The sequence below is a fragment of the Nansenia antarctica genome (genome assembly GCF_963989245.1).
Source record: "Nansenia antarctica genome assembly, chromosome: 4".
In the NCBI taxonomy this organism is placed as follows: domain Eukaryota; kingdom Metazoa; phylum Chordata; class Actinopteri; order Argentiniformes; family Microstomatidae; genus Nansenia; species Nansenia antarctica.
In genome coordinates, this window is record NC_137689.1 from 13,382,494 (window position 1) to 13,397,332 (window position 14,839).

At 46.0% G+C, this 14,839-nt stretch overlaps 1 protein-coding gene across 1 annotated transcript in view; it reads left to right on the forward strand.

The window, feature by feature from the left end:
- The first annotated feature begins 6,769 nt into the window (after nucleotides 1-6,769).
- Nucleotides 6,770-14,839, forward strand: part of ankrd11 (ankyrin repeat domain 11) — an 89,230-nt gene continuing 81,160 nt past the window's right edge. The window contains exon 1 of the mRNA XM_080528892.1: nucleotides 6,770-6,855. The gene's annotated coding sequence lies outside the window, so the exon portion shown is untranslated. The remainder of the gene's footprint in view (nucleotides 6,856-14,839) is intronic.

A 14,839-nucleotide genomic window follows, 5' to 3' on the forward strand; every position in this document is an offset into this window, starting at 1 on the left:
CTGTGAACTAAAACGCAGATGAAAAGGGTGTAAACGCTAATGTAAACGCTCTAATGGTTTCTGAAAGCTAGCACAACGTCTGGTACTTATTTTAACACTAAAATGACCCATTTGCATATTATGATGTACATATTCTGAGGTAGTTTAATGTCCTGTGGAACAAGGCCTGACCTGCTTCAGTGTTTCCTCCAGGAATTTTTACATTAGTGGCGGAGAGCCCTGTCCGTGCGATTTTTTTTCCGCGTGCACGCGCGTTCAAAACAACGACCTAATTTCAACCAAAACTAGAGGGAGGATGGCAAAAAAAAGAAATATATATATATACAGAATATAAACTTGTGATACCGGTTTCCATCCATCAGCTCTGAAGGTTTACGTTACTCACGGATCCAATGTCCTTCCAAACGAGCAGTCTTGGCTCCGTCTCAAACACAACAGGAAAAGTATGTCCAACTTGGTGAAAGAGTATTTGCGCTAGTTCTTCAACTTGCGACAGTTTTTTTTTGCGACAGTTTTTTTGCCAGCCATGCAGTTTCGGATCGCTCATAGCCACTGCTAGCTTCAGCAATGTTTGAAGTGTCTGGGACATGAAAATTGAAAAATCCATCCATCTGTCGCTGTTTTCGTTAAATTTTTCGAAGTTATTTAACGTGATGTCTTATTTGTGCACCTAGCTAGCTAGATCAGCTTTTTGTATCTTTTAGATGGTACTACCGGTGACTTTTAGCCCGTTATTTGCGAGGAGAAAACACAGGCGCCCGAGCATTTCGGCAGGTAAGACTGCTGAGCAGGGATGGTTGAGTCTGCACGGTTCTCATGCCGGTTCACATTTAGACCAATCAGGAGTAGCCATTGTGTCACGTCGTCAACTGAATGTTTAATGTCATTAATCTGATTTTGGATCAGCGGTTAGAGAGAGATGGGCGTGGATTTAGGTGCACTTTTAGTCAACATCCATTATAGCGCTGATCTAGGAACAGATATATTTTAATCAGCAAAAATGTTCAGAGTTTTTTTGTTTGTTTGTTTTTGTGTGGACTGAATCAATTAGTGGCGGAGGAAATTCATTCGTGGCGGCCCGCCACCAATAAATGCATATAGAGGAAACACTGTCAGCTTACTGTCACAATGGAGAGGAGGGAGGATGAGGCCCTCTAACCTCTAACCTTTGCATGTTTGTGTCCGCTCCTTTGTGTTGTGCTTTACTCCTATTTCTCCGGGTCAACTTGGTCAGATCATATAACCTCTGCAGGGAACTAAACAAGGATATGAATCGTGTGTAGGACTAGTCCTATATTAATTAGTCAGTTGTGGTATGTCTCGTATGTGTGAGGCAGGAGGCTAGCTGAACCATGTGTTTGTCTGTGTGCTGACTGTGCTGTGTGGAGCCTGGTCTTTCTCCTTGGCTCACCTGAAAGCCACTCTGATTAGCATCTCCGATTTTTTTTCTGTAAGCTTTTGTGCCTCGTTTGGCGCATCAGCAGTTTTCTTGTGTGTCGCCTTCTCAATCTCTCATTGTGCTGAGTCAAACCCAATTAGCCAGGATGCAGTCATTACAAATGGGCTCGTCAATTCCCCCCCCCCCCCCCCCCCCCCCACACACTATGTGGCGCCACACAAGTCATGTAAACATGGTGGATTTTGGGAACTGTCCCCTTCTCTGGAGATTCCTGCTAAATTTGTCTTGTAACATTGGGAATATTGTATGCTTTTGTGCTTAATGTAGTGTCTCCACTGATGGTGCCTGGTGGTGTGGGAGGGATGGTGAATCACTACTCTCTTACGTAACGTGAGCGCTGTACCTTGAGTGGCGCTGGGGGTACACAGGGAGTACAGCCTGTTTGGGGTGAGACCCCGGAGGAGTCCAGAGTTACACAACCAAAAAGTGACAGACGTAGAAATGCCAGCATCCCCCTCTATCTGCACCCAGTCCTCTCCTCACGCAAGCCACAAGTGTTCTCCCCGAGGCTCTTAAAATGTGCCAGAAATAGCACTCTCTTCCTAACAAGCCCTGCAAAACCTTAATTTAAGTCTAATAAGGATTTCTGGGTTTAACTGTGACTACCCCCCCCCCCCGTTCACGTGAGATGGGGTGCTAAGAGTATTAGTCCAGGTGGATATTGGAGAGTTTGCACGCGATGGAGCCTACTCTCCTAGATAAGGGCTCTTCTTAACTCTTCACCTAGATCAGGGTTTCTCCGGACCACGTTCCACATGCGGCTGGTTTTATGAGTACAATACGTTATGAAGTGTAACGTTTTCTATTTTCGAAATACATTTTCTATTGATAAATTGTTGCTGATGTTGAATATACCGCTATCATTCAGCGATCCTGTCCCCAGATTCCCCAGAATGTGGTTTTAATGGCTTATTTCCCTATTGTTGACATCGTTGTCATGGTGAGGTTAACTGCTGGAAAAAGTGTTGTGTGTTGTTGCTACCGATTTCACCCACGCTACACCGGACAGTCTGCCCCCATAGCTCAGTTGGTTATAACGTCTGTTCAAGAGACTTGTTTAAAAAAGTGTTTATTTTTTTGCATTAAATTCGATTTTCTTTTACTTTAAACAGAACATACGTTAATTTTAACCTGGTTAAAGTAAAGTTTAGTAAAGAATATATTACATTTAGCTGAAACGCTTTTCATTAGAACTAGAACTTGAGATTTCTTGCTATTTGCTTGCTAGGTAACATGAGCAGGATTGATTTGCGTCATTTATGTTTTCTTGTAACATTAAAATTGTGTTTGGATGTATTCTTCTAATACATAACATATTAAATATCCAAATTGCCCCAAATAGTCCCACTAGGCTTGAATGTATTTTGACTATCTTGACTGTCTTGAACTTGAGTGTAGGCCTATGTTGCTTAAAAGTTACAAGTGAGCTGATTAATGATTGATGTTATTTTGTTATCACCAATCGTTCTGGACCTCTGACCTTGAATAAAAATCAGATGCGGACCTTTGAGTAATACGTTTGAGAACCCCTGACCTAGATGGTCCGGGCAAATCTTCTTTAAAGAAAGCCGGTTCACTTTGCTGCAATCTTGGCATTGCTTCTGTTGTTATTTTCAATAAGGAGACCACCAAACACTGCTTTTGTTTGGACCAGTCACCTATGGGAGTGCATCCTTCTTAGTCTCCTGTTCTAGTCTTACACACGTTGCTAGGGAAATGGGGACATCCTAGCAACGACGACTGTCAGTAACGCTAATCTATAACTGCGTAGTAATTGGTCCGAAATGGGGGCCATCTTCCCCGTCTCTCGCTAAACCACTAGTAAATCAAAGGAGTGGCATGTCTAGTGTACAATCATTTCTAGGGCTTGTTTCCCGGGTCACTTCCTGTTATCCCTCATCTGTCCCCTCTTCTTCTGCCTCTGCCTGGAGTAATAACAAGTTAGGTCTGTCTTATTGAGTGTTGTGATCGCCTGGAGGGCAAGTAGAAGTTAGGACCTGTGTCTTTGGCCCTGTTGGCTGTGGGATGTTTTTACCTTTCACTAGCCTCCGGTATGTCCGCTGGCTATAAACAACTTTGTCTGTTATCATGTCTGCTAGGGGTGCAACGGTTCTCGGTTTTTTTACGGACGGTACGGTTTGCGTTCCACGGCTCAATTCACTAGTGAACCGTGACGGTTTTCGGTTTTCGTTTTTTTTTTTTTTTTTTTTTTTTTTTTTTTTTTTAACCTTTATTTTACCAGGAAGTCACATTGAGATTAAAACCTCTTTTACAAGAGAGACCTGGCCAAGACAGGGTCAAAATAGTAGCTTAAAAAAACTGTTCAGATAACAAGACAGGACATAAGACAGTGGCAACAATACAATAGACAAACAATGGTAGGGGTATTTACAAGGTGATTAAAACATTGAGAAGTCTAACCAAAGCAGGTACAGCGAGCGGTGACCACATCCTTTAATCTACGCTTGAAGATACTTATGGAAATAAGGGCCTCTAATTTAAAAGTAGTCTGTAGGTCATTCCAAGACCAAGGGCCATAATAAGACAAGCTTGCCCTTCCAACATTGTTCATGATAAGTGGCACCTTGTATTGTAGCCATCTACGAGACCTGAGACCCGAGCCACTCGGTATAGGGATGAATTTCAGGCCCAGATAATTCGGTAAGAAGCCAGAGATGATTTTAAACACAAGAGTGTACCAGTGTTGGAGCCTTCTGACAGAAAGAGATGGCCATCCAACCAGACTATACAGTGTACAGTGATGGGTCCTGAAGGCACTATTGGTGATGTATCTTAGAACCGAATGATACAGGGGGTCTAGCTTGGATAAAGTGGACAGAGAAGCAAACCTATATACTGTATCACCATAATCCAATTGTGAAAGGAAAAGGGCGGAGACAAGACGTTTTCTGGAAGCCAAGGAAAAGCAAGATTTAAATCTATACAGGAAGCCCACTGTACGCTTAAGCTTTATGGCGAGAAGATCAATTTGGCCGCGTTCGTAAATTAGCTCTGAGAGCGCCGGAGCGTCCACGTGAATGCCTCGAACGCGGCCTTTGGTCAGAGGTCGAGTTGGTCTGGAACGTTTGTTTCTGAACCGAACCATACCGAAAACCGTGACCCAAAATACCGAACCGTACCGAACCGTGGGCCAACTGAACCGTTGCACCCCTAATGTCTGCAGAGTCCACCCGTTCCCTGTGGTTCAACTGTAGTCCACTCTGGACAACCCCTGGATGGGAATCATTCTGAGAGCATCCTCAGAGAGAGACAGATCTAATTTAATTGTAAGTGCACAAAGGGTGGCCAGTTTTGATGGATTATAAAACATTTTTAATTGACTTAATTAATTATATTTATTGCTGCTGCGAAATGTAGCTTTCCCCCCTTTGAAAAGGTCCATGCTAAATAACTGTGCTAATGATTACTTAAGATGCATTTGCAGACTGTGACAGTGCGTGACCTGCCATGGCCTTGTCTTCCCGCCTGAATTAGCTTTTCCAAAAGGTTCGGGTGTTTCTGGGTGTCTACCACTTCCTGTGGCCGTGTAACCTGTGACGTGCGTGTGTGTGTGTGGGGCTCATTGGCTACCTTCTTACTGCCTGGGAGCTGCAACAATTTCTCAGTGTTTGAAGCAACAGAAGCCTTCGTATGTAAATAAGTTCTGTTATGATTCTTCCTAGTATACATCCTGTTTGACAGCACAGCCTTGTTTTGGGGCGAATGAGGGGATTTGTTTGAACCTCCGGTTTAGCGAATGCGAGTCTGCTGTCTGGCTCATTTCTGTGCGAATATTTCCAAACTGAATAAGGACTGCATTGCAACCACACCGTTGCTAGTTTCAACGCCATGCAACTAAGACATTCGCTGGATAAAAGCGTGGCAATGATTGACAGATTGACAGATTCATTCATTGTTTCAGTGAGAGGTGGTTTGCATGAAAGGAAGAGACTATTCTGAATCGTCATTGTAGTTCCCATTGTAGTGAAAAGAGGGCGCAGTCCTGCATATGGTGCCTTTAACATGGGAGGTTTTACCCATCAGAGACTCATCTCTGGGTTATCCATGAGTGATGTCTCCTAATTGTGTGTGTGTGTGTGTGTGTACGTGTACGTGTACTTCCTGGCTTGTGTGGTCAGGGGATTTTCTCGGTCAGATTACTGCCTGGCCTGTATTCTAGCCCCATTAGGAGGGAGGGCTCTCCATTCAGGATTAGTCCAATCCATTGATTCCTGCTGGGAGAACCCTACAGGGTTTCAGACATGCCACGGTCATCCCAGTGAGGCCTGGCCTTAATCTGGGCCTGCCTTCCGGTCCCGTCTTATCCTGCAACCCCCAACAGCCTGGGCTCTTCTGGTGCCATCTACTCCCAACTACTGGGCTACTTTGCTTGGCCTGCACTTGTTTGGTGGGCACTACTATTAACCATGCTTGGTGTGCATAAACATACAACAGGCTGTTCTTAAATCAGAAGTCCCAAGCCACTATGTTGGACCGACACACATTTTGTCTCACAGTCGCCGAACATTTGCGTATTGTTATAATGGCATGCCATTTTGCGTTCATAGCAGATTATTAGCAGTGTAGACTAAGGGCTAGATTTGGTAAACAGCATTTGTACCCTTTTTTTCCAGAAAGGAAGAGAAGACAAACAAAGCTATAAACGTTTTTACGTTTTATTACCCGACTGGAATAAACTGTCCTCCATTGCTGACGCTTGGTTAATTGGGCCCTAAATAAGAAATAATTTGCTCGGTTCCTTTTCCATAACACCACCTCCCTTGCGTGTTTACATTCAGTATGATCCTCAGTTTGCTATTGCCATTTGTGCTAGTGGATCCTCTATGCTGTTTGAACTACAGTCATGAAACAAATGTGACAGTGTTTGGCCAACACAGGAATGGAACCAGATTTGGCCCAACTGAAGGCCTTGGAAAAGCCCCTTCAGACTGCTTCTCAAATCCTAACAAACCGCTAACTTCAATGGGTACAGGTGGCAGGGGACAAAGCGGGCGGCTGGGTGGCTGGGGGACAGGGAGCCGGGGGGGCTGAGGCCCGGTCGAAGGCCTCTCCACAGGGGCAGAACGGCTGGCGTGGCGTGGGCTTTGACCTTTGAAAGGCTATACTCGTTCATGGCGTCCTCTCTCCCCGTGTGGCTGCGCTCCATTGGGGCTCTCCTGGCAGCTACGCCACGGAGCAGAATAGGAACACAACCTGAGTGGGAAAGAGGACTCCCTACGCCACAGTGCATTTGGAATGTGAACAGGCCAGCATCCTGGTAACTAATCCTTTGTTTTCCTTTTGTTTTGCAGGATTCTTTGGACTTTGCTACTGCGGACCTCTTTTTTTTTAGCTGGATTTTAGCCTCGCCCCATCCACCGCCAGCCATGGAATCGGTGTGTATTATTATTATTATTATTATTATTATTATTATTATTATAACATTCTGACCACTTGGTCTCTGTGGAGCCGTCTGTTTCTTGGTTTATGTCACTGACCACTGTAAAGATCTCGATGTGGAGTTTCTTTCCCAAGCCTTATTGTTGTGGACTCACGTAGTGGTTTGCTACAGTAGAGCATTGTCTCAAATGTTCCATATTGAAGTCTTGGTGTAGGGAGTCGACTGCAGGCTGGCAATTTCAGATGTTGGTTCCCAGATCTCTTTGGCCCTCGCAAGGTTGCATTGTACAGCTGCTACACCCCTGTTCTCTCATAGAGGACATGAGGAATGGGTTTAGAACTGTATGTGTTGCTGTACCTTTCACTATAGGCTGAGCTAGTCTCCCTTTGCTTTGCTTTGAGAGAGAGACTGAGGCAGACAGCAGCGGTGCTAGTACCAACATGCCGCTTTAAAGCCCTGCACTCTAGACTGGAATGCATGTATTAAAAGCAGGGCTTAGTGCGTGCCCAGGCCCTGCCTTCCTGTCCCTTTGTTAAAGGGTTTCTCTCTCTCTCTCTCTCTCTCTCTCTCTCTCTCTCTCTCTCTCTCTCTCTCTCTCTCTCTCTCTCTCTCTCTCTCTCGTTCTCTCTCACTCTCTGTGTGTGTGTGTGTGTGTGTGTGTGTGTGTGTGTGTCGGGGGTAGGAAAGTGGGTCACAGCCTCCATAGAGCTCAGTGTGTCTACTGAAGAGTCCCCCTTCTGCATGTGGCTCATGTGACTGTGTTGCTCCCTCATCAGTAAGCAGCCACAGCCCACGCCTCAGCCTCTGAAGAGACCAGTTGGATTTTCCCCACGGCACAGTGTACCGCCCCCCTCTCCCCAATCTCTCTCTCTCTCTCTCTCTCTCTACTCTGTCTTTCTCTGCTCTCTCCCACTGTAACCACCCTCCGCCAGCGGCTCTGTAGCAATGGGAGCTGGCCATGTTTACTTCTGAAAGCCTACCATATCTGCTTACTGTCAGTGGAAACCAAGGAAACTTATCACAAAGCTCATTATGCGTGTGTTTGTGTTTGTGTGTGTGTTTGCGTGTTATTTTCCCTCTCCCCCCACCACCATCTCATGTGATGCCAGTCACATGGTTTCCAGGCACAGTAAATCAGAATCAGATTTTATTTTTAACAGCCCTAAGTCTTCCACTTTGCCGACGGTTAGCAAAAACAGACACCGATGCCTGTATAGCCCTCTCTCTCTCTCCCTCTCTCTTCCCATCTCTGCCACTCCCTCCATGTGTCATGCTCTCAACGCCCCCCTCCTCCTCTCTCCACCTTGCACACAGCCCCTTGGCAGTGCCAATATTATTTCCTGCGTTATCTGCTGGCTCTGAGTTGTGCTGTGTTGGATGTTGTGCAGATGAAAGGGTGCTCTCTCTCTCTCCTTCCTGTGATCGCTCTCCCCTGCACCGTTTCGCCTCTGCTCATTACCAGCATGTTTTTCTCCCCCCCCTCTCTCTCTCTCTCTCTCTTGCTCTCTTGCTCTCTCTGTCTCTCTGTCTCTGTCTCTGTCTCTCTCTCTTTCTATCTCTCTCTCTCCCCCTTTCCAAAGCAGTGCCCTGTTCCTCAATGGGATTAGTCTGCAGCACTCTGAACAGGGAAGTGGGGGCCCTGCCAGTCATATTACATAACTCTCATAGCCTGGCTTGAGACAACTATAGAGGCTTTGTTTCCCGGACCCCCTCCCCTCTCTCTCCTCCAAGCCGCCTACCTCCCCTCCTGGCAGGCAGGCAACATGCTAATGCTCTATTGAAAGAGTCTGTGTGTGCTCCCAAACAGGCATGGCTCTGTGGTCAGCTCCAGAGAGGAGAGCAACTCGCATCATTACCCAGCAAAATGGCATTTCACTCATATCTCTTTAGCTGCGGAATGTGAACTTGAAGTTAGACCAGAGAGAGAGAGAGAGCTGGAACTGTGTTGTAGGCTTACTACGTGTTCTTGTAAGCATGCTGAATGATGAGGTGGTAGCCTAATAGCATATACCTTGTATGATCCAAGGAATTGAACGGTTCAGATAAAAAAAAAAAAAACATTAGCAACTACAGAATATTATTCTAATTTCCCACACATTACATCCATATTGTACACATTTCGGTTTATATTATGTGGAAATTGTTGACTTATTGGACCGTAAACTAGGTTCGGTACGTACCTTGGTTTTTAAGTCACAGTTTGGTACGTTTTCGGTACAGCGGGGTAAAAATGATTCCAAAATATAAAATTGCTTTTCTTTCTTTTTTATTATTATTGGGTTAGGGTTAGGTGATTTACTCAACCAACAATGGGTCTTTCTTTCTTAAATAAAAAAAAGTCAGGAACAAGGCTAGTTTTCCCCCTAGTTTGGCCTAGTTCTACCCGGTTCGTTTAGCATCCACATGTGTGAGGCATAGGGTGCTTCCCCACACAGCAAATGTGGAGTACTTAGATCCTTATAATACACTGGTATGTACAAAATTCTGAAAACAAACACTATCTGCTATTGCAGTAGTATCAAAGTACCGGTACACAGTGCAACACTGCAACCCTACACCACACAGGCAGTCTCTCGTGTCATGTCAGTCCAGTATAAGAATGTTGCTGTGCTCCTAGGTGGTGCAGCCACTGCATCCCAGTTCTGTCACCAGCTACAAGAGCCTAGTGTGACCTGCCCTGAAAAACAGGCCGTCACATTGACCTTTGGGGTATGGCTGGATGGCAGAAACGTTGTATTTTTTGTGTCCCCTCTGTCTGTACAGACAGCGGAGGTAGAGCAGAGCAACGCTATAGACTGGCTGGTAAGGCCATGAGTAGGTCTGCTGAACCCCCCTTGCTGTATGCAACATATAAAATACTATATTCAAATAGCAGGATGCCATACCACCCTCCCTCTCCTAAGCACAGTGTCCACGCTGCATCATTTAAATGGCTTTTGAAGGCTGTTTGGAGCTGCCTGCGCCTGGGCTTTGGAAACGGACATGTAGGTGTGTGAGTGAAAAGGATAAATAGAGCAGCCTGATGCATACAAACAGTTTTGTAAGGACCGGCTCCGGAGGCTCGCTCCTGTGAGGTATGGAACGGCTTGCGAGAGAGACGGAGTGAGGGAAGAAGAGAGAAAAGAAGAGCTTCAACCTTGAATATGTGAAAAGAGAGCAGTGCTCTGAATGCAGTTTTCTGCGCGAGCTGAGAACAGGATGTATCTGTTTTTTAATGAAGCGATGTTATGCTGGTTTCAGAAGAATGTACTGCTAGGAGGTCAGGGTTGATTCTCATGCTCTGCTCAAGGGGTTGGCTCTGCTGATGGCCAAGTGTGTTCCTCCTTTCCTTTGCGCTCTCTCTCTCTCTCTCTCTCTCTCTCTCTCTCTCTCTCTCTCTCTCTCTCTCTCTCTCGCTAGCCCGCTCGCCATATTCCCACAGAATAACGGTAATATGCCAGAAAAGATTTCCCGGTATAATTTTTTGGTCCGACCTATGTTTGTTTACACAAGCCTTGATTACCTGGGTCCACTCGTTGCCTTGGTTACCTGGGTCCGCTCGTTGACACACCAGTGCAATGGCAGTAAAGAGAGAGGGGAGAGTTGGGGACGGGTAGGCGGGGCACAGGGCAGAGTACAATTCATGCAAATGAGCATACCTCATTTCACCGCCGCCCACCACATGCCTCTGTGTAAACGGGGCTGCTCTCTCTCTCTCTCTCTCTCTCTCTCTCTCTCTCTCTCTCTCTCTCTCTCTCTCTCTCTCTCTCTCTCTCTCTTCCCCCTCCCCCTCGGCTCTTCCTCACTCCCACACATTCACTCAAAACAAGCTCACCCAAAGCGTCCTGTCTGCAGAGGGCAGCAGCTTGGCCGTGATGATGGATAGTCAGTGCTGCCTCTCAAAAGGTCAGATGTGTGCAGCGTGTCTGGATGTTGGCTCTGCCTGGGGTCGTAGACGGGAGTCAGATTGTTGTTTTTGAATGTTTCAGGCTCCCACTCGGCCAAGCCAAGTTCTCATCACAGAGTCGTTAGAACACTAAGTCTGTGTTTAGGTGGTCAGTCTAATTTTAGCTCCTTGGGCCTTTTGCTTCGAGTGGGGAGAACAACATGATAACGCCGGCCTCGTGTCTCGCTGCCGGCTGTGCAGCTTCTCCCGATAGATAGCCTAGTGGTCGTATTTTTGGGGGTGGATTGTCCTTGTTTGGAACCGGTCGTAGCATTCTCTGTCCCTTGTCTCGGCCTCCGCAGTAAAACACCTCTTGAACAGGTCTCCTAAATGGCAGGGGTGTGCCACATGCCTCCCTGGCGCCCACAGTCTCCTCCCCCCTGGGCCTCACCACTGTACCTCCTCCACCACCCTTCCTCAGGCGATCAAACAGACCCCCATCAAATCTGACAGGCAGGGGGAGAGGGGCGGGGGTGGGGTATGGGGGTTTTTAACCGCAAAAAACCCAGTGGAACAAATGAGTGTGTTTGTACTATTGTAGGATAAAGGGGGCCCTCCCACAGTGTCTCCTGGCTGCCTGTTAGTATGGTTTATTTACAACTCTGGGCTGAGTGATTAAAAGAACATGGAGAGCTACGGAGACAGCGCACATTGTTCCGCACACACGCTCTTCTCAGATCCTTTCACCTCAATCTGCCAGCTGTAATTGGATTCTTTGTAACGTAATACGTTTTATCTTTTTATATACAGCGAGAATGGACATTTTGGGGGATTTGTATGCTGTGCCTAACAGTGGAGGAATAGAGCGTGTCAGCAACGCAGAGTGGCCGTGTTCTGTGTGTGCCAGAGACATCACTACAGGGCCGGCCGGCTCTGGTGTCCTGCAGCTAGACGCAGTCTGACATAGCAGAATGTCCTATAGACCTATAGGCCGTGTATGCTTTAGTGGAGCTCTAGCAGTATTAGGCTGCTATCTGACCGTGCTCAGTAGCCTATACACCAGACTGCTCCTATGCCATTTGTTTGGCATGTTTCCGATGACACTCGGTGCCGATAAATGGGCTATTTCTGCCTTTCCTTTCACCAGTCAATGTGTCCTCTGTCACATATGCTCTGTGTCCTTGTCGTGGTGGTGGTCCCCGGGGCAGATAAAATGCTTGACTTCGACTGGTTGTTGTTTTGACAACCCTAGAATATGTTATAGAAAAGCTTCCTCTGTCTCTGTGGTAGACTGTGACCTATATTTGCTAACTGGAGTAGTCCTGTATTATTAGCTACACATGCTTGGGTGGTTTGGTCTGTTGTTCTTTGCCAAAATGGGGGATGTGCCATATTGAAAGTGGTAAACAATAGGTCTACGTCTGCTGGCTAGTCAAGGTGAGGTCAACTGTACCATAGTGTGAATTAGAAGTCCTATTTCTCCGTCTTGCCAGCTTGCTTAGCATAAACCACAATTCTTAGAGAGGAGGAGAGAGTAGACAGAGAGGAGAGGACAGGCGTTTGGAGCCTCAGCAGCCATTATCCCCCCCCACACCCGGTGACGTTGTGGTTTTTCCCCTAGCTGCTGCCAGCAAATTCTCCCCCCCACACCACTCACTCTCCCATCTCTGTCCACCCCTCCCCCCCCTCTCTCGGATCATGATGACTTGGATGTTTGCGTGGGGCTGGAGATTAAGAGGCTAATGTAGCATTGAGTGGGAGAGCAGGAGCTCCGAGGCCCAGACAGACAGAGAGACACACACACACACACACACAGATAGGGCCCTGACCTGCTGAACACCAGGCAGATCCCCGAAAACCATTTGGCCCTTTTGCTAGTAAGGCTAATAAGTATGGAGCTTTTATTGAGCGCAGGCCTGTAATCTCCTGGTCCATCTGAGCTTGCGCTCTGGTCATAGTAGACGAGCCTATTTTAGGGAGCTACCTATTAAAGGTTGAATGGAGTGGAGAGCTTGTTCCTTCGTCTCTAGTTTCTCGCCATAATGGCGGTGATAATGGCTGTGTTCTGATTGTTTATGTCAGACAGGCTCTTATTTCAGGAAACTCTTTCAGTGAATGTTTTCCCCCCCAGTAATCTGAATTCCCCCCCTCCACCAACTCTCATGAGAGCCTGGAGCAAAGTGCTCAGCCGACTCTGTGGCACGGAGGCCTACCTCAGCCCAGCCCACCCTTGGCACTGGCAACCCTATCCTGCTCTCACCGTTTGGGTTCAGTCCACTGTCACTCTGGCAGCCACAATGCTTTGACCTTGGTTTCAAGTAGCCCCGGCCTTGGTAGTAAGCCAATACCACTCCTGGGATGGTGTGACCTTGTTCGCTAGCTACCCCAACTGTACGTCTGCATGCCTCTCTCCGCACGCACACACACACACACACACACTACCCACCTCCCTGCCTTTGTTGGAGGTGGCCACCTCTGTTTGCTGTGATAATTCAATGTGAACTCCACAGATTAGGTTATAGCGTGGCTGGTCATCGGGCCTGAACTGCTGCTTGTGTTGCAAAAAGGCTGTTGCATATAGCCTAGTATGAACTAGTCCTGGGCTCTGAGCACTCCCCACAAACATCAGAGACAGCAATGTTTCCCTGTGTGGGCTGCACTGAAGGTTGTGTTTCCCCCCCCCCAAAAGGCAGAAAAATCATGGAGCTTTTTGGTGTATTGCCCTTTCACCGCATTTTGCACCTGTTTGCAACTATTGAGCTTATACTGCTTCTCCACAGCTATCTGCTGCATCGATTATTGACTTGGTGGGACATTTGAAATGCAATTCCATTCAATTTCCATTTCAACTGTTCCATGACCCATGACCCAGACTGTCTGTCACTTTGTGTCATATTGATGCAGGGAATGACACTGATGTGGATTGATTTAAAGGGACAATTTGGGATTGGTACACATCTATTTTTTTACTTTTAAATTAAGGATACATATCCGGGTCAATGACGGATAAGGTTTTCAGAAGTGCAAAAAGTTAAATGATGTATACAGTATAACACATTTTCCATTAATAATATATTTTATATTTTGCACCCAAAGATATGCAAATAGGACTAACATAGATAGGCATCATTCGGTACAACCATTATATTTATATTTAACCAGATTTCTGGTTGTACCGAATGATTATTTTTGGTTGTACCGAATTATTTTCTTCAAGTAAACAGTTAAAACAAGCACATGTTTAGCTACCTATGTGAGAACTTGACCTTGAGCTTGAACTTCATATTAAATATATCTTTCTAAAATATTTCAACATTTTCAGTTTGTTTTAGCGGTTGTACCGAATGATCCCAAAAAATCACCATAAACTCTTTTGTGTATTCAATAAAGGAGAGCAAATAGTGTTAGTTAACAATTTATATATATATTAATTGTTAATTTTAGAAAATATTACATTTCGACACAAAATGTACACGTCACATCATTGACCTATCCATAGACTTTGGAAGAATATAACGCATGCCTCATGAGCGTAGTGTTCCTCTGGTATTTTACTGCATGTGCACAAGCTGAATCTAGCGGCCTATTAAATTTAAAAAAATCAAGCCTGCCGCGAGCCAGCTCGAACACTTTCCCGCCACAGCGTGAGCAGTGCTGAAATATACAAGTAGTCTAAAGTGGGTGAGCGTGCGAGCTTACAGTTGCTGGGTGGGAGTGAGACGCTTTGCTGAAGCAGCGGGGCAAAACACAACGCAAGAGATGTTTCATGTTATTATGAGAACTGTACAAATATTTTTGTTGGTTCGCTATGAAACTGTGGTGGGACACATTCGACTGGTGGGCCACCACAGTCTAGGTAATTAAAGGGGAAAATACTGCTCTTCACTGCTAAACGATCACTACCTGGCTACACACACAAAGCTAGTTTTGCTAAATCTGAGTTCTGTGATTCCTTCTGCTATGCTAGGTCCCTACCTTTGTCATCTGGTTTGAATCTAAAATGTTTCCGTACTGGGGCAGTTGTGTTGTATTTATTTATTTTGACACAAAAACAACTCTTTGTCTTCCCTCACATGAGTCTAATTGGATCCAACCATGCTAAGCATGCATGTGT